This window comes from Puma concolor, chromosome B3, assembly GCF_028749965.1.
Source record: "Puma concolor isolate L17-30 chromosome B3, mPumCon1.1.hap2, whole genome shotgun sequence".
Classification (NCBI taxonomy): Eukaryota; Metazoa; Chordata; class Mammalia; order Carnivora; family Felidae; genus Puma; species Puma concolor.
In genome coordinates, this window is record NC_141672.1 from 134,557,641 (window position 1) to 134,585,434 (window position 27,794).

Here is a 27,794-nt window from a genome sequence, read left to right on the forward strand (position 1 = left end):
TGTTTGGAGGCACCTGGCTGGCTCAGTGAGAAGAACATGTGAATCTTGATCTTGAGGTCATGAGTTCAAACCCTACGTTAAGTGTAGAGATTACTTAAAATACATAAAAACTTGAAAAAATGTTTGGAAAGTGGGGTGGATATTTTACAGTGATGTGGTTATAATAGGATAAGGAGTAGACTTTGGAGACCAATGGACAGGTGTTTGAATCTCAGCTTTCTGACTGGGCTGGTCATGACTCCTTGAGTCCAGACTGTATGTAGGTGGGAACACCTAACATTATACTTGGCAAGAGTTGGCATTCTTTTAAGTTTGTGGGAAGAAGTAGGGTCTCAGAACAAGAGGAGGGTAAATGGAAGATGGGGAGGAGGAGAGGATAAGAGTGTGAAGGAGATACTAAAATGATTCTGTGTGCCTGAGAAATGGGGAGAGGGTTTGGTATCATCTCTGAGTGCAGTACTGTAACTGAACCCAATGATAGTGATGATGATGATGATGGTGGTAGTGGTGATGATGATGGTGATGATAATGGTGGTGATGGTGATGATGATGGTGGTGATGGTGGTGATGGTTGATGATGATGATGGTAGAATGGTGGTGATGATGGTGGTGATGATGGTGATGATGGTGGTGATGATGATGATAATGACAGTGATGGTGATGATAATGGTGGTGATGGTGATGATGATGGTGGTGATGGTGGTGATGATGATGGTGATGATGGTGATGATAATGGTGGTGATGATGGTGGTGATGATGATGATGATGGTAGTGTAGTGGTGATGATGATGATGGTGATGATGATGGTGATGATAATAATCGTGGTGATGGTGATGATGATGGTGGTGATGGTTGATGATGATGATGATGGTGATGATAATGGTGGTGATGGTGGTGATGATGATGATGATGGTAGTGTAGTGGTGATGGTGATGATGATGGTGATAATGGTGATGGTGATGATGATGGTGATAATGGTGGTGATGATGATGATAATGGTGGTGACGGTGACAGCTAAAGTAGAGCATTTACATTAATGATGACGATACCAGCTCATACTTCCACAGCACTTTTTATGCCAAACAGGGTCTGTAAGTACTTTAAATATATTCACCATTTATTCCTCACCACACCCTATCGGACCCGGCTCCTCTGCTTGCTGGAAAGATTACATAGGTTAACACAGGTAAAACGCTTAAAATAGTGCCATAAGTGTTTGTAGATAAAGTCCACCTTTCACTGAGACAAAGAGAGGTTAAGCACTTTGTCTAAGGCCACACAGCCAGTCAATGGCAGGAGTGGGGTTAGAACCCAGCCATATGGCTGGAGCGCATGCTGCCTCAAAGAGATCTCTGGCCAGTTGGGGCAGTGATAAGTTGCAGTTGCTCCTGCACTGACTTCATTCCACCCACAAAGTAAAAACAAAAGAGGTGTTATCTTTCTCCACAAGAATGGCCCTGAATGCTGAAGTTTTCCAATCACGGGCGCTCAGTGGTCAGCTGGTGGTACCATTACTGCTGCGTCATTTCACCTCGTCTGACACATGCCATCCCTGTGGCCCTCTTTGGGGTGAATTGGGTGGGAAGGGCACTGTTTTGAGAGGATTGGTGGAACGTTATTTAGCGAAGTGGAAACAAGATACAGACCCAGCCTGTAGAAATGTCACCATTATTGGGAAATGATTTAAACGTTCCTTAAATAATCATTGGTTCCAGGACCATTGAGTTAAGACTGAGCTAAGGTTCTCTGTTTCTTGTCCTTTCCCCAGCTCCTCTTCCCCTTACTTTGCTTCTGCCCCTCAACTGTTTACCACCTCAGTACCCTGCCCCGACTGAAATGATAATATTAATAACAATAATGCTGGGAACTCGCAATTATGGAGCTCTTATTATGTGCCAGGCACATTCATGCATTATCTCATTGAATCCTCATAAGAGCCCTCTGCGGAAGGAGCTATTTTTTTAAGACCTACTTTATATCGGAATAAATTGAGGTTCTGAGAAGGTACATCACTTAGCTGGTAAATGGATAAGGTGGAGTTGGAGCCCATCTCTATCTTGCTTAAATCTGATGCTAGATCTTCTCATCATCCAATGCACCAGAATCACCTGCACTGAGTGTCCATTTTTCCAGCATCACCTGATCCTTAAAAGGTAAATGGTAGGCGTACATAGATTTCCCTGAGTTAAATGCTCTAGCAAGTGTCTTTGCTTTCCACAACTTAAAAAATTTTCCATAACATTTTAATTCTACCATGGGCAAAAAGCTGTGCTGAGTACTCTGGGGACACAAAGAATTATTTAAAGAGGAAGATGTCCTAACCTTTGTGAGATATATATACATAAAATTTATAATACAAAGGTGGCAACTGTTGAGGTGTGATGTTCAGCTACAAAAGTGTAGTTATAATATATTATGAGTGGGATGCCTGGGTGCTCATTCGGTTGGGTAACTGACTTTGGCTTAGGTCCTGATCTCGTGGTTCCTGGGTCTGACCCCTGCATTTGGATCTGGGCTGACAGCTCAAGTCTGGAGCCTGCTTCAGATTCTGTATCTCCCTCTCTCTCTGCCCCTCCCCTGCTCATGCTCTGTCTCTCTCTCCCTCAAAAAAAATAAACATTAAAAATTTATAATATAGTGTGAGTATATACTTACTACATGAGACATCGAAGCAAACTTTATTCAGGAAATAACTTGTATCCCAAAATTGGGATCCCTTATTGTTTGACAAAATAAGGATTCAGAGTAAATTTTAGAAAACTCAAATCCAAAAGTAGCATAATAAAATAGGAATGTAGAAGGAGGGAATTAATAAGATAAAACCTAAAACTAATGAAATAGAAAACAAACATAAAAAGGGATAAGTAAAATCAAAATTAGTTTCTTTGAAAGATTGTTGAACTAGATACACCCTTGACAAGCTCAATAAAGAGAAAGCAAGATAAATACAACATTATTAACGAATATAACCACAAAGATGGAGATAAGAAAACTTACTGGTAGATGTTATGTACAATTCTGTAGAAATAAATTTGGAAATCTAGAGGCAGTGGAAAATGCCCTGGTAAAAATAAAAATTCTTAAAGTAATTATTTTAAGAAACATGAATAGACCAATTATTGTAGAAGTGATTGGAAAGAAAAAGATCTATCACTAAAAAAGGCACCAGACCTAGACGGTTTTACAAGTGAATTCATTACATTATTTGTTTGTTTTTGTTTTTGTTTTTTTTTTTTAAACAGAGAGAGAGAGAGAGAGAGAGAGAGAGAATGAACGTGCAAGTGCAGGAAGGGCAGAGGGGGAGGAAGGGAGAGAATCTTAAGCAGGCTCCACACTCAGTGTGGAGCCCCATGTGGGATCTCATGACCATGAGATCATCACCTGAGCCAAAATCAAGAGCCAGACACTTAATCAACTGAACCACCCAGGCACCCCGCATTACAGTTTTGAAAATCGATTGCAGTGTTATATAAAATCTATTCGACCATAAAAAGGAAAGATACTAAAATAATTTTCTGAAGACAGATTCTTAGGACAGTACAGAATTTGAATACCAATTTATATAAAGAATTATGTACAGAATATTAGCAAATCAAATCCATCAGTGTGTCAAAAGCATATGACACCATTACCAGATAGAGTCTATTGTCAGAATATAAGAATGTATCTTAACTCTTCCAATTTTACATAAATTGTGGGACGACTTCCAATCACTTGTAATGGATGTGATGGTGGCCCATGAATTGTTAATGTTTAATTCTTAAATTTTGATTCTTGAATAGTTTGGAGATTGTAGGAGTGAGGCTGGGAGGGAAGGGGGACTTTGGGGGGAAAGAGAAGGAGTCATTTGGCTTTAGGCAAATGCATTAGTTATTTGTGCTGATTTCTTTAATTTTTAAGCGATGCCAGTTGAAGAGAGGAATCATAAATAAAGAATGACCCCTTAAGGAATACCTACCATGTTCTAAACCCTTGGCTAGGTTCTCTGCCTACAATGTCTTTTAATGGTTTAGTCAGGTCTGGGTTAATGTGCAAACAGAGCGCATACATGCACACTCACATCAATGGAATGCCTTCTAGAAACATTCTTTCATAAAGGAACAAGAACAACGTGTCATTTTTTAAAAAGTTAGTTAATAGAAGGGCTTGTACATAGAACATTATTATTGAAAGAGGCTGCAAAGAAACACTTCAAATACTTTACTGACAGATGCCATTCACGAAGCAAGAGAGATGATAATTTTAACTGACATGTAAGTTCATAGATCCTGGCAATTATTTAGAAGCTGATTAAAATGGATGGGGCGCCTGGGTGGCTCAGTCGGTTAAGCATCCGACTTCGGCTCTGGTCACGATCTCATGGTTTGTGGGTTTGAGCCCCGTGTCGGGCTCTGTGCTGGCGGCTCGGAGCCTGGAGCCTGCTTCGGATTCTGTGTCTCCCTCCCTATCTGCCCCTCCCTTGCTCATGCTCTGTCTCTGTCTCTCTCTCTCTCAAAAACAAATAAATTAAAAAAAGCAAGAAACTCATTAAAATGGCTTTGCTGGTTGTAGCCATGGGGACACTAAGGCTCAGGCTGAAAAGACTTCTTGGCTCACCCCGGTCTGCTTAGGCTGCCTTAACAGGGTAAGTGTCCTCTTACCCTGTGGTAAGTGTACCACCTCTGAATGGAGAATTTTCTACTCCCACAATCCCAGGGCTGAAGCTTTTCTTTTCTATCTAGCACAGCTGTCTCTGGAGACACTTGGGATCCTGGGGAGGTTGGTGGGTCCCAAGAGAAAGGAGGAAATCTCTGGGTGGGTTTTTGTCATGAAGCAGACTCCCAATTGTCCCTTTGAGAATGCTCTCGGCTTCATTGGTCTCTGGCATTGCCTGGGGGATGATTTTGAGGTTTACCTCGAGAAAGGAGATTCTCCGCTACGGTTGTCTGCCCCGAAAACCTGGTGCCTTCCTATGGGGAAAGGATCACTCTTTCTCACGGTGCACAAGGGCAACAGAGCAGAGCTCTGGCTAAAAGATATGGCCAAGAGAATTTAAACAAAGCAAACTGTGGACACCTCAGACACGAGACTCGGTAACGTACCCAGTTGGAATGATAGCTATTAGGTCAGTGGCTGTATGTCTATCCTATAAACAAGGATTATAAAATTTCAACAGGGCTTTGCCTCCCAACAATTATGTCAGCAGCCAATGATGATCACGAGACAGCTACCCTGTCTTTCTGCTTCATCACTTAAAGTGACAGCATCCAGCTTTCCTCTCCACATCTATCATACAGACACATTGATTTCCTTTCTGGGGAAACACATATTTCTTTTCTCCTGCTAAAAAGATAAATCTGACAGATTTTAATCAAATGTAGTTGTTCACAACTACAGGAATTCGTTCAGTGCCACATATGAAAACAAAAATACACTCACAGCGAAAGAAGGAGTTTTGGGCCGAGTTGATTCGAAGAACACACTTGTGTTAAAACGTGCACACACACACACACACACACACACACACACACACACGGCAGTGAAGCCTAGGAGTTAGTTAATATTTTTCAAGATGGTATGTCATTTGTCGTGACATCAGTAATTGCTGGTCTCCATTCACATTTCCATTGAAACTATGCTGTCCACATTCTCTGTTTAAACTCCAAGATGCTGGAGTACTGGGTCTTGGTCTTTAGAATGAAGTCTTTCCCAGGATGGAAGTTGTCTTTCAGATCATAGCGGTATGATCTAGAAAGATGGAGAATCTGCGTGTCTCTTATTCAACAGGCTCTCATCAACAATGAGTATTGTTGAGCCGGTATTTGGCTATGAGTTGGGTCACTATGCTATGAACTATTTCTACTATTTCATAATGTGTTTCATATGTATTGATCCTGAGTAGCTTTTGTTATTCTTTTCAGTGTGTCTAAGGAGCGCCAAGATGCCAAATATGTTTTTTCTCTTCTGTGTCAGACATTTAATAAGCTGATTTTTTTTCTTAATTTTTTTTTTCATATAAAGAACTCTGTGGGAGAGACTCTTAAAATCAACAAAGCTTGATGTTGTTTTACATATCATTCATTGAGTGATTCACTTCTTCTGTATAGGTTGTACACAAATGGATTTTTTCCAGACTTTTCTGAAGTTCATTCATTTTTGAGAGAGAGAGACACACACACACACACACACACACACACACACACACACACACAGAGTGTGAGCGGGGGAGGGTTAGAGAGAGAGGGAGACACAGAATCTGAGGCGGGCTCCGGGCTCTGAGCTGTCAGCACAGAGCCTGATGCGGGGCTTGAACCCACGAACCGTGAGATCATGACCTGAGCCGAAGTCGGACACCTAACTGAGCTGCCAGGTGCCCCAATACACAAACTGATTTTAAATGGCACTTTTCTAAATATGTGAATCTTTGGCATATGTTGTCTTTTCTTCTCAGTAGAGACATGCCCGAGGATGGAGAGATTGGCTGTCTCTTGTTCACACCTAGTGGCAATTCCCTGCCCAGAGATCTTGGAAGAATATATCTTATTTCAGCTAATTTTGAGAAGTGAAGAAAAAGAATCCGCATCATGAATGGAAATGTACAGATACAGTTTTCATTTACCATCGATCCAATTCTGCCTTACAGAGTCCACTGTCTCAGTAAAGTTTTTTTTTGTCCCGTCCTCATAATTTTGAATATTATATTAAGATACATGGCTCAAGAGTAATTGTCTTTCAAAAGTAAAATATTGAAAGGACAGTTATTTTAATAATCCTACATATCATCATAATGTGAGTATATGTATATATGTGTGTGTGTGTGTATTTATATGTATATATATATGTGTGTGTGTGTGTGTGTGTGTGTGTGTGTGTATTTCACTGGGCAAAAATAGAGAGCCTTATCTCTTCTAAATGTGAGCTTTAAAAACTTCCCTTAAGTGTGCTTCCATTGTCATTTCTAAGTTTGTGAAAATTACAAAACATCATTATTTATATGATAATGTTCCCTCTACATGAATTGCCCACAGTGCATTTTTGGGTTAACTTTGACAACCTCTTTGGTTTAAGAATGAGCTCACAACTCTGATATTTGTCTGTGATGTGCCATCTATCTATCTATCTATCTATAGATAGATATAGATATTTTTTTTTCTGAAAAGCATAGGGTGATCTGGGAAAAAGGGAAGAGTGGCTAAATCAGAAATTACCTTGCAAGAATAATATTAGAAGAGCTTGGCATTTAAATTGTAAGAGGGATAAATTAACTTCTTCAAGTAAAAAGTAAGAAAAGGAAGGCAGTAAAAGTGGGTGAACTCATTCACTTGGAACTCATGGTGTCCTCGTTAAGCCTCAGCCAAGAAATTGGCGGTTAAAGATTTGTCCCAATTTTCATCTGATGCTGGTGTCATTTGAAAGTTTCATCCAAAGTGAAAGGCCATCCTGACATAGGAAGTAGGTGATTGTTCTCCTGAAAGAATATTTGTGATGCCCCGCACCACAGCCACTAGAAGGTATGAAGGCAAGCACAAAATATTACCTAGATCATGATTTATACATGCTGAACACACAGTAAACTCGCCACCCTCTTTGCCCCTATAGAAAATGCCACCGCCTAGCCAAAGCTCCAGCACAGTGTTTTGAAGCAATATTTCTCAAAGTTTGTTCTTATTTACAAAAGGAGCAATTCATTTTGTAGGACATTTCGAACTGGCAAATGGCCAACAACAATTTTGACCAAAGCTGGGTGCAAAAGGTACCGCAAAACCCAAAGCGGAAAGAGTATTTAGGAAAGATGAAAACAAAAGGGAAGATTATTCATCCTTCCATATGGCTTCTTAGAGCCATTCACAATTATGTATCGTTTATGGTAGTTTCTATAAAATTTTTTTTTTCCATTGAGAAGGCAGAAGACTGAATAAGTTTTGTGAACGCATCACAAAAGAAAGAGAAGAAATTCAGAATGACAATGGAATTTAGCTGATTGTTTGAGGATCTGTGCGTGATAATGACACTGTTAACCGGGAGAATGGAGACTGTGATCTCATTTGTTTTGCCAGAAAGGGATTTTAAGAACTTAACCAAAAATTAAAGTCTCTAGCGGGATGCACATAAACAGCAGCAGTCCTACCACAATTATGCATCTGATTGAAAAGGTAGAGTATATCAGTAGTCTCAGAGCCGATGGTTGGCTTCGTAGCTTGTGTGCATGGAAATACACTCACTTCAAGGGACAGGAGGGGGTGCCTCTTGACTTTTAATTTTGGTTCAGGTCATGAGATCAAGCCCCACATCAGGCTCTGCACTGACAACGTGGGGTCGGCTTGGGATTCTCTTTCTCCCTGTCTTTCTGCCTCTCCCCTGCTCTCGAAATAAATAAATAAATAAACTTAAAAAAGAGAGAGAGGAGATAGTGTGGGGCTTTCTCAATATGTATTTAGATAAGTTCTTACTAGACACAATTAGACCCATATTGCCATGCCACCAATTCACGTCCTTGGCCTCTTATAATTAAACTGTAATATCTAGAGACATTTGGGGGCTAAGTGGGATTCCTGGAGCTTTCATACTTCATTCCCTAGCTGCCAGATGAAGACTTTTTTTTTTTTACACAATTCCAGTCAAATTGCAAGGCATTTTACTCATCAAATTATTCACAGATCTTCATACACAGCCCCAGCCCCCAACACACAACTACTTGGCAAATTCCAATCTGTGTCTCCTTTTTTTTTTTCTTTTTAAAGTAATCTCTACCCTCACGGTGGGACTCGAACTCATGACCCTGAGATCAAGAGTAGCATGCTCTGCCGACTGAGCCAGCCAGGTGCCCTCCTCCAATCTTGTGTCTTAAAGATGAATTTTTCATAACCTCTTTACTTGCGCTGACGTTCCATTTGTGTTGGGAATAATTCTTGGAGCCCTTTCGAAATCCTTAAAACGGGGCGGTCAAAGCGTGGCAAGGCCGTACGAACCTTGGACGTGAAAAGACCCCAGACTGAGTTTCAGTGTGGCCAGACTAGGTGTTGGATCTCCGACACGTCAGTGACACTTGTCAGCCTCAACTTTCCCCTACGGAAGATGAGAACGACAGTTCCTACCTCGTGGAAATTGCGTGTGCTAACGTAGCTGACGTATTGAAGACATTAATGTAGAACTTGCTGGATCACAGCTCATGGGGGACAGAAGTAGAAAGTGGGAGAGAAAGCCTGGTGGCTTTGCGACCCCTATCATCGCCACCCTGTCCCTTCTGTCCGTTTTTATCAACAGTGCTGTAAACATGGGCATCAGACGGATTCTCGCGTGTTCTCCTTGTTTCTGCCTGACACACTCCCCGTGCATCTTGTCAGAGACCACTCTAAATCTGGAGCCTCAGAACCTGAAGAAATGAAGTCTTCTCTCAAAAAGTGCGGCTTCAACAGAGGAAGTCGCTCTTGGCGTTCCATTTGGTGAAGTGCCATCCTGATGCAATGCACGACACTCTGGAGGCTGCACGTAGCGGATCCCGCCTCCGAAGGGCCCAGCCCGCCCCGGGATTAGTCACTTGGCTATCTCGCCGGGCAGCTAGTAATTCAGAGATAATCATGTTACCCAAGATGCCATTTAATCTGTATTTGGCATATCTCGAGTTTTCATCTTCATTAATAGAGCCATCAAAGTTTTCATTGGGCCTGACTGGTATTGGGAGCACTAGTGATTCACCCGGGGGGGGGGGGGGCGGGGGGTTGCAGTTTGCATGGAGAAACCCTGCTTGCCAGATGGCTGCTGTTAATCTGCTTGCATCAGGAGTGTGTGTGTGTGTGTGTGTGCGCGCGCGCGCGCGCGCGCATGCGTGGAGGGGGAGGCTAAGCTCTCCTGGTCCCCAGCCAGTAGGACTGTCCCTCACCTCTGACTACACATCGCTGCCGGCCAAGCCTAGGAAACCTGGTCCCTTGCGGCAGGGTGGGCTCGCCACTCCCTGCTGGCTTGAAGGGAGCTTGAGGGAGTGGGTGCCGGACAAAGGGAAGGCCTTGCTGCCTCCAGCCTAGGCCATCCAATGAAACGATTCCTGTGGAAGGCAGTATAGTACAATGGAAGGGTGCTAACCTGGGAGTCAGAGAAACTTGGCTTTAAACCCTGACTCTATACTTAACTGGCGACGTGAAGTTACACACATCGCGTAACCTCTTGGAGTCTCAGACTCTCCCCTTTACATGATATGAACCTGATGGCATCACCCTGGTAGGTTTCCCACAAAGGAGTCAGAACCAGGGAGCTGGATGGAGACCCATCCTTTAGTCCCATGACCTGACTGTCCCACGTCTGAGAGTAGAGCCCGGGGAAGCTCTGATCAGGTCCCCGTGGGGAGGCTGGATGAAGAGGCTCATCGCAGTGTTGTCTGTGGTAATGAGGGTGATGGAATCTCAGCGTTCATCAGGGAGCAGGACAGATAATGGGATGCCAAGGAGGCTTCTCGCGCAACACCGTGGAACCGCGTGAAGTGATAGAGGTGAATCTTAAAGACTGTGCTGGGAAAGAGAGAAAGAAGGAAAGAAGGAGGAAGGGAAGAAAGAAAGAAAGAGGAAAGAAAGAAAGAGAAAGAAAGAAGGACAGAAAGAAAGAGAAAGAAAGAAAGAAAGAGAAAGAGAGAAAGAGAAAGAAAGAAAGAAGGAAAAGAGAGAGTGGGGGAAGGAAGGGAGGGAGAAAGGAAGGAAGGAAGACACAAAGTCTGTGGACATCATTCGTATCAACTGAAAACACACTCAGACAGAACAAGAGACTACTACGTGTCTTACGAAGACACAGACATATTCCAGGATATCGTCAAACCTGATACTAGCTTTTATGGAATGGGGGACAGCAAAATGGCAGGGGGAAAGGGATACACACACGTGCAGTGATAATGAGTTGAGGAGTATGACTTAATGTTCTGCCCCTGGGTCTGAAAGAAAAAGAAAAGGTGACGGAAAAGTTACGGGAAGGGAGAGGATTTAAGAAGAGTGGTGCTTTGGGGGCTTCAGGGCGTGAGGACAGGAACCTGTCTGGCTGTGGAAGGCTCTCCATGAGGGTCTCTTTCTCTCTCTGCCGAGGGTGGGGTTCAGAAGGCTTAGGAAACACGTGACGGGAGAATGCAGCCGAAGGGCCTGAGACACTCATTTGCTCTTCTCTGAATTCTCAATCTCCACAGACCCTGAACTGCCCGAAGGCAGTTCTCTAATTTTTCCAGAATTCTCATTACAGACTCAATTTCTGTGGCTCGGTCACCGTAGAGTTTTACGAAGGTGTGGTGCTCATTCTTGTAAAACCAGTTGAGAATTTCCTGGATCCCCAACCCTCAGCCCCTGCGTAGCAGTGTCCTGTTCTAATCAATGAGACCTTTGTGTGCAATGGGGCCGAAGGATGTGACTGTGTGAGAGAGAACCACAGGAAACTCCCATCGTTTCTCTAGGGTCTGAAAAAAAAAAAATCGTAAGTGTGTAACGGGGCACCCTGGGTAGCCTCCTTTTGTTAATTTATGAATTGGAAGACAAAGGTGGATTTATTGGAAGAGTGTAATTAAGTGTCACTATGGTACGGATCATAATTATGACCAATATAATAAAGCAGAGGGAGAAACAATTTCCCTCCTGAATGGCATCACCCGTAGTAAGCCTTGCCGTCCTCAAAGCCCTGTGTTCATTTCCTTTAAATATAACAAATAAGGCAGGCATAAAATAACGTGGTCTGTAAAGGAAGGAGGGGTGATCTGCAATCCACTTCCTGCCTTAGAAGCGAAAGTTTTGAGATAAGATTGAAGATAAAACCCAGCAAGATACCTCTGGGCGGAGAGGCCTCTCTTGTGTCAACCTTCTGGATATGACCAGCATCCCCTGCTTTCTCCTCTTTTCTTCCCTTCCTCCCCGGCCCCCTTCTCTGTTAGCCAGTCGGATTCTTATCCCTCTGAAGGCGATGATTTGTTCGAGAAGGGGTGTATGATCCAGGCTAAGCCAGTTCAAGGCTTCCCTGGGACTTCGGCTGGTGACAGAAAGCAAGTGCTCTCCTATCCGGAACAGCCATGGGTAATCCCGTAACCGCTGGCAAAGAGAGCCTGGCTGAGAAGGAAGCCAGTGAAGACGACAGGGCAGAGCCGGGCAGCCTCCAGAGTGGGATGAATCTAAGACATCTCACCCGAGTGCCTGCGCTCAGCCATGCTGGAACCCCGAGTTCTCTAGACCCTTCGCTTATGTCAACGAATCAGCTCCTCCTTTAGCTTTGAGCTGGTGGAGTTTTCATTTGCACACCCAGGATTTTTGAGCTGTGCCAAGAGAGTAAGGTAAATACTGCCTCGCCGGGGAGCGTGTGCTCATTTAGCAAACATTGAGCGGACGCTTGCTGTGGTGCCAGAGAGACCCTTTGCGTAGCAAAATCGCATCTTATACACGTCGTTTTTCGCATGACAGGAACACAAACTGCCATGTGTGAATTCAACTCTCTGTGTGAATTCCACTTTGTGTGTGTGTGGGGGGGGGTGGGTGTGGTTGTATGTGTATCCCTTTTCTTCAATGACTACACGGTAATATGACCATCCGTTGGGTTACCTGGGGCACACCACACGGTGGCCCAATTCATGAATTCTCTGCCAACGCCTCGATTGGCATGAGGGCGCCAAGAACTGCTTTCATGCTCGTAGGCCAATGAGCTGTGTGACCTTGGGCAATTTGCTTAACTTCTCTGAGCTCTCCGTGTTTCTCTGTAGAGTGGAGAGAATAATATTCTGTATATCAACTGACGGTTGTTAGTAGCAAACAAACAACTTCGTGTAGAGTGCTTAGCATAGTGGCTGGCCCAGAATGAAATCACTCAGGGGGTGCCCGGGTGGCTCAGTTGGCTAAGCGTCTGACTCGATTTCGGCTCAGGTCGTGATCTCACAGTCGTGAGATCGAGCCCCACGTAGGGCTCGGGCTCTGAGCGGGCTGTGGCGTCCTCTTAAGGTTCTCCCTCTCCCTCTTCCTCTGTCCCTCTTGCACTCACGCTCTCACTTGCCTCTGTCTCTCTCAAAAAAAGAGAATCATTCAGTAAATGATAGCCATTGTTAATGTTCTCATTACCACAGTCCTCATCACCTTCATCATGGTAAAGGAAGCTGGGACGGAAGTCTGAATACTTTGCACGCATACGGGGCTTTGGCGACCATTCACAAAGTACCGTCTCATCCGATTTGATACAGTGAGCCCACCGCCACGCAATATCCATTTCACGTTCTGGCTTCTCGCGAGTTGACAAGAGCGATTTTTTTCGAAGGTTTCCATGATCTTTGGCAAGATCCGCTGAGTCTACTATCAAATATAAGGGGCTGAGAAATGCATTCGTTTGGGCAAAAACTTAAAAAAGAAAGAAAGAAAGAAAGAAAGAAAACATTTCTAGGACAAATGTGGCCCGGCACTAAGTATCTTGAATCAAGGCTGGAGTTTAACTGCTTAATAAAACTTCGGTTGCAATTGTTACACTTGTGAAGACCTGGTCGGGGGAGACAAAGTGGTGTTTTGACAAGAACGGCTTTTTCTTTCCCCTAATACATCACTGCTATCAAACAGGAAAGTTTGAAGCCAACTCTTTTTTAACTTCTTTGCTCACTGGTCATTTAAAATAGTCTTAAAGTTTGGACCTCGTGAAAGACTGTGTGTGTTTCATGTTACCAACATGAGCAGATTGTTGAATTTGACGCATTTAAATGTTTTCTTTGTGGCATGTTTTTCACAAAGGCACGCTTTCAAAATGCTGAAATACGGACCCGTTGTCAGATCGCTCGGTTCTTTGCACAGGAAGATGCTTTTGGATTAACAACTGGGCAAAAAGCCTTAATTGTGTGGTCGAAGGGAATGCCGCGCTTTTGATCCCACGCACCTTTCTAGAATAAGAAAAGGCCTTGATTTACTAATTGAGCAAAACTTGCTCACCATTCTATTTTTGTTTGTCTGTTTGTTCTTGTTTTGGATCAGGGTGTTGTTTTATCCAGTTCAGGGAAGACACGGCTTCTTCATTAACTGCTAAGGTGACGGTGATGCTGCGGAAAGAAGTCATACAGGTTTACAGGTACAAATTCTAATGATCTCTTGCCTCAAAAACCAAGAACAAACCAACAGGCATATAAGGCAAAACTGTCTTGGGTATTTCGATTATTTCCTCTTGCTCAGAGCTCCAGCCAGAAGCTGGAAGAAAGACTGAATTCAGACTTCTACTCTGTTTGGGTTGCCCCGTTACTGGGTGACTTCTGATGTTGCAACACGAGTGTTTTTCATTCTATACCATCGATTGCTGATTGATTCCGCACCCAGATTCTCCGAGTAGTTTATCGAGAGCAATCACTTCTGCATCCTTCATTGTGCATCACAAGGTGCATGCCGAATTGTAGACTTCCGTATTAACACCCATGATTAAGGACAGCAATCGTTAAATGAAGATGAGTCACAATATTTAGGTTTTATGAATTCTTGATGCGTTTTGAAAGACAGGGGGCGGGGTTCTCCTAATGCTGGAGCAGTGGCTTAGTAGTAAATTAGGCATCCTTAGAAGCTATACGAAGATAATGTTGCAGAAGTTTTTGATAATATGGGGAAGCGGTATGTTAGCGTCGGTGGACAGCCTGTCCCAGAGAAAGGAGCCACAGGGACAGGCTACCCCCATTCAGCTTCACACGGTCAACGAGCGTTTTAGGTAACTTACTGCCAAGAGTTCCGTCAATGATTCTCAAATTTTACATTTAAACTTAGCAAATATTACTCCTATGTTTCACAGGTGGGTCATATGTGGTCAGCTGGATATTCCATACGCAAAGGGAACCTGGGGGGGGGCGCCTGGGTGGCTCAGTCGGTTAAGCGTCGCGCTCTTGACTGCGGCTCAGGGGATGATCTCCCCGTCATGGGATCGAGCCTCCTGTCGAGCTCCTCGCTGAGCATGGAGCCTGCTTGGGGTTCGCTCTCTCTCTCTCTCTCTCTCTCTCTACCTCTTTCTCTCTCTCTCCCAAAATAAATACATGAAACTCAAAGGGAACCTGGATATTTGTAGGTCTCCCTTAGCTGTGGGCATGCATAAGGTCGAATTAGCCTTAATTAGCTCTTGAGAGCCTCTCTTGGACCACAGGACCTCCAGTGCCTGCCTGGTCCCTTCCGTCACTCCATCTGGGCTCCACTGGGCTCGGCAGTTCTCCCCTGCAGCTCAGCACGGAGCGTCAGAGTGGCTGTGAGTGGAGTGTGTGTGGGGCGGGGAGGTCCTTCTGTCTGTGTGTCCCACTTTATCACTTCAGCCCGGAGGCAGTGGCAGTTTGGACCGGAGTCTCCCTGTGGCTTTCATCCAAATAGACCCTGCCTCTTCCTGCAGTGTCTCTCTCATGTGTCAGACTGAGTTTCCAGCCCTGGGAAAACAGCACCCTTCTCCACGTACCTGGCTTTTCCTGCCTTCACGGACGTCTGTTCTCCAAAATTTTTCTCTGTTAGTCCAAACCCCCAACAACATGGGACATGCACTCATTCAAATAAATGGGATAACGAGACAGGGGGTTTGTGGCCCCCCCAAGTCTCAGCACAGACAATGCTACTGTTAGTATATTTTATTTTTAATGGATCATTTTGGAAGATGGCCTGAGTATAGTGGCAACTTGGGCTCAAAGGATAAACAGACCCGGGCATTTCATAGAAAGCTTCTTTTGTGATTTTTGTGGCTATGACTGTAGTAGATGCTCAAGAAACTTACTTTTAGTAGATACAGAAAGTGAACGGGAATTTAAAGAAATCTGTGAAAGATCAAAATAAGACGCTTGCTGTGATGGTTTCGCGGGCTGGTTCAGATATCAAAGCGACTGAGTGCTCAGGAATCAGTGACTTCTGCATGATATTTGCATAGAGAGAACTTTGAAAAGGTTACAGTTCTTTTCTCCTTTCATATTTACTCTGTGCTAAGGTTAGAGGATCTCGCTGGCAATGCTGCTGATGCTATTTTTGCAAACTCCAACTCAGTGTTTAAATGTAGCAAGATGGAAATTTCGAGCTACCGCAATAATAAATATATCTGACATCCTTGTAACTTCCAAGTTGTACTACGCCTGAGAGTCGCGAAGGCTGGTTTTTTGCCTTGAACTCTGAAGTAAGAAAGAAACTTTTGTTTATAAATTTCAGAGATTTTTGTCTTTGCACTTACCGCGAAGTCAGATGTAGATATAATCCACTTTAAGCACTTTGGGCAAAATGCCAAATATGCCTGTTGTTTGATAAGGGGGAAGAAAAAAAATCCCAACTTTGTGTCAACACAAATCCTTTACACCGCGTTGCAGTGCGTGACTTCTGTCGGTCAAGCTGGGATCTGGGACATCTTTCTGATCCATTTTAGTTATGCCTGATTCTAAATTGAGTTATACAGAACTGAACTTAACAGGACCCGGTTTCCATATTCTTTATTCCTCCCTTCTAAAGATGGAAAATTTTATATGCCGATTTCAGTGAAATGATCTAAGGGTGTTGAGAATCAAAGATGATTTCAGTTGTGCTTCGGCGTGGCCTGTATTGGACTCCTTTGCAGAGATATTCGGTAGCAGAACGATGTTGTGTCTATGCGTGCGTATTTTTTCAACTGCCCATGCTTAGATGTGTAAACTAGACTGTGAGTGCCCGAAGGGCAGGGTTGTGTGGGGGTGTTCATTTTGTTAGCCCTGTGACACCTGGTGGAAGGCTTTTGAGAAAAAAAAAAGCCAGTATTTATGATCATGTAGTCTTTATATTCCCGAAGATGTCTGTCTGTGACTTTTCTTACGACCATGTGGCGGTCAAGAGTTAGACGCTCAACCAACTGAGCCTTACAATCCTTCTTTCTTTTTTTTTTTTTTTTTTAAATTTAACTTATTTTTGAGAGAAAGAGAGAGAGAAAGCATGAGTGAGGGAGGGGCAAGGAGAGAAGGAGAGAATCCCATAGAAGCCTTCCTACAGACCACAGGACTTCTCCATCGCTGTGGGCACCTCCCGTCCTGGACTGGAGGGAGCATCAAACCATATTCTCGACAGCCGCGAGCAACCCTCAGCATGGTTGGCGGTGAGGTTTTTATTTTTAATTTTTTTTTTCAACGTTTCTTTATTTTTGGGACAGAGAGAGAGACAGAGCATGAACGGGGGAGGGGCAGAGAGAGAGGGAGACACAGCATCGGAAGCAGGCTCCAGGCTCCAAGCCGTCAGCCCAGAGCCCGACGCGGGGCTCGAACTCCCGGACCGCGAGATCGTGACCTGGCTGAAGTCGGACGCTTAACCGACTGCGCCACCCAGGCGCCCCGCCGGCGGTGAGGTTTTTAAATGGAGTTAGTGGAAATCCATCTCTGGCCTGAAAGTGGTCTCCAAGGTGCCTGCAGTGTGTTTTTCCTTAAGCTGCAGGGTCAGTCTTGGAGTTGCTGGACCGTCTTCACCTCATTTTTACTTGGTCTTGCTCATTGTAGACCGAGTTATCACTCAGATAGACAGGAGGTCGTACTGGGACTGGGTCAACAGCGAAAACAGGACCGGTTGGGCACGTGCTACCTTGTATCTTTGGGTTACAGCTATTTATAAAACAAAATATGAAAACTAGAACTCTCAGAGTTCCAGTGAGAGACTTAACGTTTAGGTAAGTCTCGCACGTAATTCTGGGTTGGACAGTGTAACAGTTGGGCTTGCCCCGTGGCAGTGTGCTATGGGCTAATACATTTCCATCCAATTCAACAAATGGTTTAATGAGCACCCGTTACAACAACATGTCAGGCGGCTGTGGGACAAGGTGGGAAGTGACAGGTGCACTGTCCTTGTCTTCATGGAACGTATAAGTTTAGTGGGGATAGATGAGAAGAAGGGAATGAAGGTTGGGTTCATGTGATGAAAGAACAGCCCCATGAAATGGGGTTATCTTTTTCAGAGAGGTGGGTGTGCCGGAATTTTCAGCTTATTTCAGAGTTTAGATTGCCTGAACTTTTTTTTTTTGTTTATTTATTTATTTTGAGAGAGAGAGAGGGAGAGGGAGAACAGGGAGGGACAGAGGGAGGGAGACAGAGAATCCCAAGCAGACTCCACACTGTCAGCACAGAGCCTGATGTAGGGGCTCAATCCCAGAAACCCTGAATGATGAGATCATGACCTGAGCCAAAATCAAGAGTCAGATGCTCAACCAATGGAGCCACCCAGGCGCCCCTAGATGGACTGAACTTCTTAATGCCCTCACAGGTAGGCTCTGGTCTTAGTAGCTATAAAATCTTGTGAAAGTTTCCTGACCTCTTTGGAGCACAGTTTTGTCATTTGTGAAACATAGGGGTTAACGGGATGATTTTGTGACTACACGCATCATTGTGCACATTGCATAAGGTAGAGAAATGTCAAATGTCAAATCCCTGTGCTGCACACCTGAAATGAAGATAGCATTGTATGTCAACTACGCTTCGATTGAAACAAACAAACAAACAAACAAATAAAAGTATTTTCAGTGAAGCGTTGAAGGCTCTTGCTCTAAAGTCAGGACCAAGACAAGGGTGACTACTCTCACTACTCTTACTTAACACAGTTCTGGAAGTCCTAGCCAGAGCAATTAGGTTGAAAAAGAAGAGAGGAGAGGGGAGGAGAGGGGAGGGGAGGGGAGAGGAGGGAAGGGGATGGGAGGGGAGGGGAGGGGGGCAGGAAGGGGACGGGAGGGGAGGGGAGGAGAGGGGAAGAGAGGGGAGGGGAGGAGATGAGAGGAGAGGAGAGGGGAATAGAGGGGAGGGGAGGGGAGGAGAGGAGAGGAGAGGGGACGAGAGGAGAGGGGAGGGGAGGAGAGGGGATGAGAGGAGAGGGGAGGGGAGGGGAGGAGAGGAGAAGAGAGGGGAGGGGAGAAGGGGATGGGAGGGGAGGGGAGGAGAGGGGAGGAGAGGAGAGGAGAGGGGAGGGGAGGGAAGGGGAGGAGAGGAGAGGAGAGAAAAAAATAGAAAGAGAGAAAGAAAAGATCCAAACTGGAAAGAAAAAAGGAGAATTGGGTATACTTCCACATAATATGATCTTGTATGTGGACAATCCTATAGATTCCACGAAAAACCTCTTAAAAAGGAATCCGGTAAAGTTTCCAGATACAAAATCAATATACAGAAATCAGGTGTGTGTTTTTACACTAACAACAAAATACCTGAAAAAGAAATGAAGGGGGGGCCTGGCTAGCTCAGCTGCTAGAACATGGAGGGTCGTGAGTTCAAGCCCCATTTTGGTAGGTGTAGAGCTTACTTAAAACCAAAAAAAAAAAGAAAAAAAAAGAAATGAAGAAAATGACATTGGCACCAGAACCAAAAACAAATAAAACACTTAGAAATAAATGTAACCAAGATGAATGATCTCTACCTGGAAAACTATATGACTTTGATGAAAAAAAATTGAAGAGAACTAATCAACAGAAAGATACCCCATGCTTCTGGATTGGAAGAATATTGTTAACATGTCCACACTACCCAAAGCCATCTGTAGATTCAGTGCAATCCCTACCAAAGTTCCAATGGTGTTTTTCACAGAAATAGAAAAAAAAAATCCTAAAATTCCTATGGAACCACAAAACACCCCAAATAGACAAAGCAGTGTTGGGAAAGAAGAACAGAACTAGAAGCCTCATACATGTCCTGATTTTGAACTATATTACAAAGCTATTATAATCAAAATAGGATGGTAACGCATAAAAACAGACACATAGACCACTGGAAATAAATTGAGAGCCCAGAAATAAATTCACACATATATAGTCAACGACTATATGACAAGGGAGCCAAGAATACCCAACTGAGAAAGGGTTGTGTCTTCAATAGTGGTGGTGGGAAAGCTGGGTAATTACGTACAAAAGAATAAAATTGGACCCCTATCTAACACCATTCATAAAAATTAACTCCAAATGGACTGAAGACTTAAACCTAAGACCTGAAACTATAGAACTCCCAGAAGAAACCATAGGGGAAAAGCTCCTTGACATTGGTCTCGGCAATGAGTTTTGAATCTGACTCCAGAAGCACAAACAACGAAAGCAGAAATAAACAAGTGGGGCTATTTCAAACTAAAAGTCTTCTGCACAGCAAAAGAAGCAAACAACAGGATGAAAAGGCAACCTATGCAAAGGGAGAAAATACTTGGGAACCGTATATCTGATAAGGAATTAGTATCCAAAATACTTAAGAAGCTCACAAAAACTCAGTAGCGGAAAACCAAACAATCTGACGAAAAAGTGGGCAAAAGACCTAAACAGACGTTTTCCCAAAAAAAAAGACATGCAAATGGCCAGAAGGTACATTGAGAGACACCAAACATCACTACTCGTTAGGGAAATGGAAATCAAGATCATAATGGTGTCACCTCACACCTGTTAGAATGGCTGTTATCAAAAAGACAGGAGTGATGTGACTGGGTTAAGCATCAGTTGCTTAAGTTGGTTGCTTAAGCGTCTGACTCTTGGTTTGGGCTCAGGTCATGATCTCGCCGTTGTGGGACGGAGTCCCACGAGGAACTCTGAGCTAAGCGTGGAGCCTGCTTAAGACCGTCTCTCTCTCCTCTCTGCCCCTCCCAAATCACACTCACTCTGTCTCTAAAACAAAACACAACAACAACAAAAAGAAACAAAAACAAAAGCAAAAAAAAGCCCCAAAAACCCAAAAGGCCAGAGATAAGTGTGGGTGAGGATGTGGATAAAAAGGAACCCTTGTGCTTTGTTGGTGGAAACATCAATGGGCAGAACTACTATGGAAAACAGTTTGGATGTTCTTCTAAGAATTAAAAAGAAAAGAGACTGCCCTATGGTCCCAAATCCCGCTTCTGAGTATGTATCCAAAGGGAATGAAATCAAGATTTCCATGAGGTGTCTGTACTCCTCTGTTCATTACGGTATTCTTCACAAGAACCCACATAGAAAAACAACCTATAAGTGCCTGTGGATGAATGGAAAAAGAAGCTGTGGTATGTATACATTTCTGGGACTCTAACATGCACACGTAGAAATAACAGTGTAGCGACAAGAAAGAAGGAAATCCTGCCATTTTAGACAACACGGGTGGGCACTGAGTGCATTCTTTTAAGTGAAATACGTCTGATGAGAAAAACAAACCCTGTGTGATCTCCTTTACACGTACAGTCTAAAAGACCTGAACCCATAGAGACAGACGGAATGGTGGTTACCAGGATCTGGGGGCTGGGAGAAATGGGGAGATGTTGGGCAAAGAATGCAAACCTCCAGTTATCAGATGAACGAATTTGGAGGGTCTTATGCACAGCATGGTGACTAGAGGTACTCAGAGTGGCTATCAAATGCCCCTCCGCTGCCGACAAAAGAGCATTGGTAATTATGTGAGGTGATGGGGAGATGCTAACTAACCCTGCTGTGGTAATTATTTTGCAGTATATGTATGTGTATCAAATCATTGCCTCACATGCCTTAAAGGTACACATGTTACATGTCAATTGCCTCTCGGTGAAGGTAAGGGGGTGGGAAGTCTGTTCAACCTGAAGTATTTTCGTTGTATTATTGCAATAGTTAACATCAATCAAAGGCTGCACGAGTGCCAGGCACTGGACAGGGGGCTTTTCCAACACGGTTACAGTTTTTAAAAACTTAAAAAAAAATGTTTATTTGCTTTGAGAGAGAGAGAGAGAGATGGAGAGAGTGAGTGAGGGAAGGGCGGAGAGAGGGGGGGTACAGAGGATCTGAAGAAGGCTCCCTGTTGACAGCAGAGAGGCGGATGCGGGGCTCGAACTCACAAACCCTGAGATCGTGACCTGAGCTGCAGTCGGATGCTCAACCGACTGAGCCAGCCAGGCGCCTCCCCGGCGTTGTTACATTTTAACAGTAAATTTTGTGAATCGCATTAGAGAACCATCAAGGGAGCAGACGGCTTTGCCCAGATATATTTCTGGATTTGAGATATTTGAGATCCTTCAGTGGGAACTTGCATCAGACCTACGAGCATCTGCCTGCTGTTTACATAATATCTGTATGTAAACTGTTTGTCCGTGGTGAAAAACGATCGCTCTGATAGCTTCCGTATTTTTTAAAAAAAGAGACTCTCTCGAGACAAGGAAGCAGTTTTCCAGGCAAAACAGTCTTTCCATCTGTCATAGCTACTGATTTCAAAGGGGACTTACGTTTTAAATGCCCCATAGCCACCCGTCTCCGTTAAGTATCTCCTTTTGCAAAGTTGTTTCGGTCTTTGCTCCTTTGCGTCGTGTTCCAACGTGGTTGAGCTTAACTGCTGCGTGCGTTATTAGGCGGACGTGGTCTTCAGCTACCTGCCTGGGATGTGTGCACATCCCTTTCAGTAACGCGAGGACAGGGACGTGAGCGATGCCCTTGAAATAGGGCAGAAATCACATGCCAGGAGAAAGCGGTGCTGTGTCTGATGGGCCACTAACGTGGTGAACTGGTGAACTAACCAGGGTGAGGATGGTGATGACCATAATCACGATGATGGTGGAGGTGGTCGTGCTACGGCCAACGTGTATGGAGTGTGCCAGAAACATGGAGAATTGGTTTGTTTCACTCTTTTATTTAATCCTAACAGCAACCAAGTGAACGTGGTCCGAATATAGGCACTTACGGAGGATAAAACTGAGACTTCGCATTTGTATCCACGTGCTCTTTAATTTTTTAGCATTCACATTTTTTAAAATATTTATTTATTTTTGAGAGAGAGAGAGAGAGAGAGAGCACAAGCAAGGGAGGGGCAGAGAGAGAGGGAGACACAGAATCCGAAGCAGGCTCCAGGCTCTGAGCCGTCAGCACAGAGCCCGACGTGGGGCTCGAACCCACCAACCGTGAGATCATGAGCTGAGCCGAAGTCGGATGCTCAACCGACTGAGCCACCCAGGCGCCCCTATATCACGCCGTCAGTTACCAGACAAGCTGGGATTTAAACCCAGTTCACTCTGAATCCAGATCTTTGGTTCTCAGCTTCTGAATGGAAGCCCTTTGGGCCACCTGGGTGGCTCAGCAGGTTGAGCGTCCAACTCTTGATTTTGGCTCAGGTCATGATCTCATGGCTTACGAGTTTGAGCCCCACGTCAGGCTCTGCGCTGACAACTCAGAGCCTGCTTGGGATTCTCTGTCTGCCTCTGCCTCTGCCCCTCCCCCACTCTCTCTCTCTCTTTCACTCTCTCTCTTGAAAATAAATAAATAAACATTAAGAAAACAAAACAAACCCAGAGCTCACTATTAAAAAATAATAATAATAAATGGAACTCATTTAAGACTTTGGTACCAGGATTCCTTTCTAAGAGATGAGGTAAGTCTGCGACCCTATCTTTAATTCTATCACAATTTAAATGGAGTTCTAGTTGATTACCAATCACTAAATAGGAAATTCTCTCAACGTGAAGCCATTGGGAGAAAGTGAAGTTACATGAATGTCACAAGTGTTTCGCAGGCGAGCGTTCAGTCTGTGTGTGGGCAGGCAGCGTGAGGCAGAGGAAAGGACCTGGGTGTGAGGTTGACCTTGGGGGGACTTGGCCCCACCTGGCCAGCTGTGTGATCTCGGCCAGTCACTTACCCTCTCTGAGCCTCAGTTTCCTTCCCTATGAGATGGGGCTAAAAATACCCACCTGAAAGGAACGCTGAAATCTTTGGAGATCATAAACTACAAATCTGCACCGCGCCCGGCAAATATAGCCCGGCGACATTAGTCCCGCTCCATAAAAGGCAAGAAGTGATTTCATTTTACTTTCCTGCTTACAAACCATCAGTTCCAGTCAAGCTTTTGGGACAAAACTCTAACTCCTTACCTCAGCCTAAAGGCCTTTGAGCCCCGCTGTGTAACCAGCCTCCTCTTTAGACATTCTCCCTCTCACCTGGCTCAGATGGGCCAAGCATTAGTTTTGCACCCCAGGATCTTTGAACATGCTGTGTCCTTGGCTGAAAATACTCTTTCATCGCTTTATTAACTTACTACCCCCTTGTGCTTTAAGTCTAAGCTCAACTATCCCTTCCCCAGGGAAATAGTCCCTGAAGCCTAGAAAACATCAGTCCCCTCCTTATCTACCCCTGGTGCTCCTTCTATTTGGGGTACCGCTCACAGTGGTAAGTACTTCATTCATCATGAATCCGTCTTGTCACTAGGATGTGACCTCCAGGAGGGCAGGGGCGGCATTGACCCCGTGTTCGTGTCCAAATCCCAGTTCCTGGCATGGGGCCTCATTCACAGCAGGTGCTCGACAAGCTTTCACTGAATGAATGAAAAAAAAAAGAATAGGGGAGCCTGGGTGGCTCAGTCGGTTAAGCGTCCGGCTTCCGTTCAGGTCATGATCTCGGGGTTCGTGGGTTCGAGCCCCGCATCGGGCTCTGTGCCGACAGCTCAGAGCCTGGAGCCTGCTTCCGATTCTGTGTCTCTGTCTCTCTCTGGCCCTCCCCCTCACTCTCACGGTCTCTCTGTCTCTCTCCATGAAAAAAATAAACATTAAAAAAAGAAGAAGAAATGAGTGGATGAATATTTTAAAGATTTCCCTTGATGTTTCCTGACCCGTTTTTATTAAAAGAAGACCACAGGGTGTAAGCCGTGGAGACTTCTAGCAAAGGCACAGGTTTTTGCCCAGAGTGGTGGGCTTTTCACTCTTGAGGAGGACAAGCCTTCCCTGGGGACCGTGTGTTACCTGTGGCGCGACAGGCACCTCGTGTCCCCAGCAAGCTTCATTCAGTCTGGCCGGAGCGATACACCGGATGAAAGAAACCTACCACGTCTCTGACACCGATGCTCCGTTTTATGATGGGAGCAGCTGAGCTGGGGCCGGCAGGTGCGGGCTGGCCTGACCTGGGCTCTGTGGAGAATCATCAGAGCCTCCTTAGAGATTCGGATTTACTCTGTTTAATCAGCCACAGGCAGAAGAAGTGGCTTCATTTCAGCTCGACGAGAGCCACATCACAAGAGGAAGACGGATGGTCAAGACTCTTGGTTCATCACTACAAGCATATTGTCTTAATTTGAAGGAACAGCCTGGCACCCGGGCTAATCGAGGAGGACAGTGCAATATGGCTAGTGAAGAGGGCCAGCTAAGCTTAACTCTCAGCGCGCCCCTTAAGGAGAAGCTCTTATGTGTTTTCTTAATTAATATTTTAAGGGAAGTGAGAACCATAAAACGCATCCCTCCGTCACTTAAGAAATTCCCCCGCTTGGAATTCAAGATGCTTAAGGAACGACTTTTTCCTTCCCTGAAATGCCTGAATCTCCCTCCCTATAAGGAAACACTGCAGGGGCGCCTGGGCGGCTCAGTCAGTTAAGCATCCTTGATTTCGGCTCAGGTCATGATCTCACGGTTCATGAGTTCGAGCCCCGCGTCGGGCTCTGCGCTGACAGTGGGGAACCTGCTTGGGATTCTCTCTCCCTCCCTCTCTGCCCCTCCCTGGTTCGCTCTCTCTCTCTCTTTCAAAATAAACAAATAAAAACTTAAACGCTCGCCTAAGAAATGCCAGAGAAGGGATTTTTATGCCTGTGTGGGAGGAATCACACATAATCTGAACTCCGTGTCCTTGCCGAACCCTTCCTATGTGAAGCAAAAGCAGATAGCGCGTAGCTGGGGCCCTTACAAACAAGTGGATGTTTTAGAATCATTTGGTATGTGTCACATCCGTGTTTTCATTCCATCCCCTGAGCCTGAGCACAAAGAGCTTTTACAGCCCTCCCCGCCCTGATGACTCTTTTCCAGATGTTCTGAAACAACATCAACTGACCCAGTTTACCCCTGAGAGGTTTATAAAGGTGCATTTATGGAGCGCCTGGCTGAGCGAGGCTGAGATGCTAAGTACTCCCAAAGTGAAGAAGAAACTTAAGAGGCTTAGCGATGGATGTAGAAATATTATCATCAATCATCAGCCATCGGGGTGATAGCATCCAGTCCTCTCTCACCTACAGGCACAGATTTCGGCATCGGGAAGTGAAGACTGCACCGTCGAAATGCGCGGTCTTGGCACATTTAAATGTGGGCATGACGAGGCCCACAGGTTTTATGTTAGCATAAAACCTGAACACGTGTCACTTGCTTTCCATGCTGCACAGGATGGAAAGGGGGTCACCCTTGCAGAAGTGAGAAAGGGGCACGCCAGGGTTTTGTACAACAGACCTTTGTGCGGAAGCCGGACCGCCGGGACAAGAGAAGTCATCATGTGTGGGCGGGAGGTTGTTTCATTCCTAGGACACGGGCAGCAGCCTCCAGAGCAGTCCTTGGGATCAGAACCCAGCTGTTCGCCTACGTACCGGAGGCGAGCCATTTCTCAGGGAGAAACAACCCGCTGTCTTACGTGCGGTCGTAACGAAAAGTGCCACCAATTCCCTCCAAACGCGGGCATCGGGCACCGCGTCAGAATCTGGCAAGGAGGTGGGGGAGTTCTTCCCCAGCACATCTGCCACGTGTGTGTAGACGGCACTCGGTGGGAATGGGCCCCCTCCCCAACCGCCAAGGCAAGCGACATGCCAAGGCCTTGATGCGCAAGGCACTTAACGTTCCATGGGACGTCGATCCCCTATTGGGGCTGCCGGCGTAGAATGAAAAACCTTCCTGGCCTGACTTCTGTTATCACTGGCACCGGACGGGCGCAGGCATCTCGTTGAGGTACTTTGCATGTGAGAGGGAGGGTGGGCTCGTGTAGGAGGCGCCTACTCCCTGCAGATCGCGAAATGCCTGGTGTTCAGCATCCGTTCACCCTGTGAGACCCGCGACCCGCCACCAACTAACAGGTGATGGTCCTTTCGCTGAGTTCAGAAATGGATGCCCCTTCATCTGTGGAAAAGCTGGCGAGTCCCGGCCAGCACCGGACCCGCTTGTCTGGCACAAACCCTGGGGAAGGAGCGTTTGTTCCGACTTTGGTGTGGACGTGGGCATCCGCTCGGCAGAGGATAAACCACACTCTGCTTTGGACATTTGTGGCGTGGGACACTAAAGACTGATCGTTTTGGGGGTCCGTTGGCATTGCTGGTGTTTTTCGATTTCGGCAACGGATCTGCTCATAGTTGGAAACATCAGTTACGTTACCCTTATCTTAACATCCTTCAGCGTCGGTGTTGTTACTGGTCATCCAATTAGCTGCTTCCTCTGATTTCAGGTCCACTGACAGCTCGGGGTGGTTTGACTTGAGTGGGGTGGACAAAGGGGAAATTGGCGATTTCCTCTGCCTCCTGCAGAGTTAATCTCTCGTCCAGATACTGCTAAAACATCTCTTTCAACAGCAGTCTTTCTTCCTAGTTTAGCAGCATAAATGTACAGAACAAGTTTCTTCTTTACAATGCTCTAACTCAAAGTCCCAATGATAGATGATTTCCTGATCCTGAAAAAGACACTTAAACCCTTATGCTTCTTTCAACAATTTATTCCAGTTTGAACAGGACAGTCTATTTCCCATTTTAGCATGGAGCAGTCAGGTTATGTGTGTGCAAACAAAATTGTCTGGCACCTCTACAAGCGTGGGGTGAAAAAAAGGACCCGGAAAGTACGTTGCCAGCCAGAACTATTACTTTCTTGTGTCCACTATTCGATACTTGTTTTTACTTTTTAATTTTTTTAACGTTTATTTTTTTATGTTAATATTTTTAATTTTTTAAAAATGTTTATTTGTTTTTGAGACAGAGAGAGACAGAGCATGAGCAGAGGAGGGGCAGAGAGACAGAGAGAGACAGGAAGACACAGAATCTGAAGCAGGCTCCAGGCTCTGAGCTCTCAGCACAGAGCCCGACACAGGGCTTGAACTCCCGGACTACAAGATCATGACCTGAGCTGGAGTCAGATGCTTAACCGACTGAGCCACCCAGGCGCCCCACGTTTATTTTCGACAGAGAGAAAGAAAGAGAGAGAGAGAGAGAGAGAGAGAGAGAGAGCATGAGTGGGGAAGGG

General features: G+C 45.1%; 1 protein-coding gene across 10 annotated transcripts in view; it reads left to right on the top strand.

Annotated features, from left to right (window-relative positions):
* LOC147580394 (uncharacterized) overlaps positions 1-27,794 on the top strand; it is a 119,762-nt gene that overhangs the window by 83,889 nt on the left and 8,079 nt on the right. For all 10 annotated transcript variants that reach the window (XR_015252854.1, XR_015252858.1, XR_015252859.1 and 7 more), the window contains one exon: positions 13,932-14,025. The gene's annotated coding sequence lies outside the window, so the exon portion shown is untranslated. The remainder of the gene's footprint in view (positions 1-13,931; positions 14,026-27,794) is intronic.